Source organism: Macadamia integrifolia, chromosome 13 (genome assembly GCF_013358625.1).
Source record: "Macadamia integrifolia cultivar HAES 741 chromosome 13, SCU_Mint_v3, whole genome shotgun sequence".
Taxonomy (NCBI): Eukaryota; Viridiplantae; Streptophyta; class Magnoliopsida; order Proteales; family Proteaceae; genus Macadamia; species Macadamia integrifolia.
Genome location: NC_056569.1, coordinates 19,921,994 through 19,925,632, shown reverse-complemented (window position 1 = coordinate 19,925,632; position 3,639 = coordinate 19,921,994). Strand labels below are relative to the sequence as shown.

The window sequence follows — 3,639 nt, the reverse complement described above, 5'->3', positions numbered from 1 at the left end:
TTACCTTTTGTTCCAAAAAAACAGAAATAGACCATAAGTGCACCAAACACTTTATTCTGTTTTTTCGTTCCAATAGAAAGAAAAAACTCTAAAAACGTTTGTTTAGAACGATACCAAACGGAGCCTAAGTATGTCTTTGATGCTTTAAAATTGCAGCCAACAGAGGCAATAAAACCAAAGCCAAAGCCAGGGCCGGGGGCCAAAGCCGAAGCCAGCCCCTGGCACCATCGCCACCAAAAAGGACTTGCAAATCTTTGAGCACCAAATTCCAAGGCGTATGCATAATGGGCAGTAATTGTGCAAATGTTGGCCAAACAGAGGGATTTATAGGAGGGAATTGCCATGATATTTTTCCACAAAATTTGTAAATCTGAATACAAATCAAACACATCATCCTAATCAACAAAAAGATCTGAAAATCATTTAAACAGTAGGAAATAAAATTAGTAATTTGCAACCTAAAATATGTTGCTGTTGGAATCATTTTTCAAGCGAATAAAATAGAGTAGAGCAGAGTAGGTCCAGCAATATGCTCTTAGAGAGATTAATGCGAACACCTTCCATGCATAGTTTTCATTCACCCAATCGAAGTTCTACTGGGTTACGGGACCAATACCAGGATTTGACAACGATGACTCACTCACCTGCATTTCTATCTTATACGCTGGCCATGGCGGCCGAGGCATTTGAGAATTTCTCTCTCCCAAAAATTGTCTTCATCGATACTTTTCTCCTCGAGATCGTGAGGTGAGATATCAGAAAGGTCAAAATTCTTGAAATGGATAGAATACAAAAGCTAAAAGGACAGCCATGACTTGTGCTTCCCTGTTGTAATGGAGAAGGGAAAATTAAAATTGGATTTAGGAACCCAAGAAGATTAGAAAAGCGTAACATAACAGAGAAGAAGATTTGGGCATAAAATTTAGCAGGCTATTTTCTGGTAAATGCTAAGTGCCCGTTTGATTTTGTTTCTTAGAAATGGTTTTTCCGTTTTTCTGTGCTCAAAAACAGAAAAACATCATCTTTTCCGTTTGATTTTTCTGTTCTGTTTCACCTATTTAATGAAATAAAAATTGAAATTTATATCTATTTTTATTCCTAGAAACATGAATGGAGAAACTACTTGGACTTATTTTTCTGTTTTTTGAAACAAGTGGGAGAGGAAAAAATCTGGAAAAACCAGATGAATTAGGCATTGAATTACCCCAAGCCCATCTCACGAAATAGAGAATCTCTACATTACCGTCTCCTAGTACCTTGAAGCTCTCCTCATAGAACTTGAAGCTTGTCATCCCAGAGGGTCCATAGCGAAGCTCAACATTCTCCTCCCTGCTCAATTCAAGTGGCTCCATCTTCAAGCCTTCCAACATCGGTTGCTGGATCGTCTTGAAGCCCAAATCAAGAGTCTTCTGCGATTCCTCTGCCAAAAGAAATTTCTAGGGTTTCAACACTCATCGTCCAAAAGGTCTCTACAAAGTGTTCAAGTTCTCTGAAAGTCCTCTGTAGAATTGTATTTAAGGTCTCTGCAAGTATTTTGTTGGATATTCTTTAAGCTCTCTACGAGTCTTTTATTGAGATCGCCTTCAAGCTCTCTGCGAGTTTAGGACTGAGATCATCTTCAAGCTCTCGATGACTGAGCGGGACTCAGTGTCATGTAACTTGATGATTGATGGATATGTTAAGAATGGGTTGACGGATTCTACTGCGGAACTGTTCGATAAAATGCCTATGGAGGACAAGAATTTGATGATTCATGGGTTTGCACAATCCAGAGATGGGTTTGGGTTTTGTTTAATCAAATGCCTGAAAGAGACATGACTTTTGGAATCTGATCATTGATGGCATAGTCAAGTGCAGCGGCCCGAGAATTATTTGATCAGATGCCCATCAGGGACAAGGTCAGTTGGGTAATCATGCTTGACGGATTTGTCAAGTTTGGTAGTATCGACAAGGCTCGGGGTTTGTTTGACGAAATGCCAAAGAGAGATGTTATTGATTGGAATTCCATGATGGGAGGGTATGTTCAAAATGGGTTCAGTGCGGAAGCCTTAAAGTTCTTTTTAGAGATGCAAATTGCAAAGAATTTAACTCATGATCATGCTACTATGGTAATCACTCTTTCTGCAGCAGCTACAGTAGGACAGATCAATGAAGGGATATCAATACATAATGACATGGAGAAGAACATGTTTCCTGTAGATGAAAAACTTGGGGTTGCCCTCATAGACATGTACTTCAAGTGTGGGATCATAAAAGATGCTATGTGGGTGTTTGAAAATCTGGAAGAGAAAGGTGTGGGTCACTGGAACGCAACAATGGGCTGCTAATTCAAGGTCTAGGTGAGTTGGCTTTTGACCTTTTCATGGAGATGGGGAGGCTTTCTGCCAAGCCTGATGGTATCACATTCATTGGAGTTCTAATGAATTTGATGTGTTTTAAGCTTATGAGGAGAGTATACAATGTAAAGCCCAAGCTTCAACACTATGGATGCATCGCTGATCTGCTTGGCCGAGCAGGGCACCTAAGAGAGGCAAGGAATTTGATAGAGGATATGCCAATTCAGCCAAATGATATGGTTTTGAGAGTTTTGCTTCATGCTTGTATGAATCATTACAACTTCGACATGGGAAAATGGTTCAACTAAAGTTTGTATATACTTTCGAATCTACTGAAAATGTTTCTTGAAATAAAAAAATCAAACACTTTTTTTAGGTAAAAAAATTGTTTCTTAGAACAGAAACGGGAAAAATTGTTTCTTCTGTTTCTAGACACAGAAATAGTAGAAACAAAATCAAACGGCCTAAGAGTTTGGTAAAATTTTACCTGATGAAAAATTTCCAATATATGAAACAAACGACGGAGAAACTAATTTTACGTGGAAAATTTTCAACACCAAAACAAACGGAGCCTGGAAAATTTTACCAAAGAGCTACCCTTTTCCGTAAAATGGACTGAAATTTTACCCTAATATTTGTCGCTAAAACCAACTTGGAAAAGCAATCGGGAACAGTCGCTTCCTTATCTCATTCATCCCTCTTCCCAGCCGATCATCTGTGGCCTCGTCCTTCTGTCCTCCTCCTCTCGTCGTTCATCTCAGGGCTGGTACGATTCTCCCTCTTTCACTCGCTGCTTTCGGTTTGTTAGTACTGAGATTCGGCTGATTTTCTGTCTCACTCTCTCTCTCAGGAGCAGCCGGCGGGTTGAAGGGCGATATCTGGAGCTATTCGAACTGAAGCCTCTGTCTTCTTTCCATTTACTCCCGGATCTCAACAACGTGAGTGCGTATGTTGGCTATTGGTTTTGAGGTTTTATAAAAAAACAGACTTATTAATATGTTGTTATTGTTTCGTAACAATATTAGAACCATAGGTCGACATATTTGTGTGAAACATGGGGTGCTTTCAGTTTTGTGCTCTCTCTCTCTCTCTCTTTACATGTTCGTATCCTTAGTACTTATGATTTAGTAATTACCTATTGCTATATTATGTCATTGTTCAATCACTATTCTTCTAAAATTAAAGGCCAGATACAATCTCATCAACATATTGTTTCTATGGTTTAATGTCTGATGCTATCTTGTTGGTTTACTTAACTATCTAATTTTTCTTTTGGAGAGAGAGAGAGTTAAGGGGGGGGGGG

The 3,639-nt window shown here is 39.1% G+C and overlaps 1 pseudogene; it reads left to right on the top strand.

Annotated features, from left to right (window-relative positions):
* The first annotated feature begins 1,113 nt into the window (after positions 1-1,113).
* The window catches only part of LOC122059993, a 12,781-nt pseudogene continuing 10,255 nt past the window's right edge, over positions 1,114-3,639 (top strand).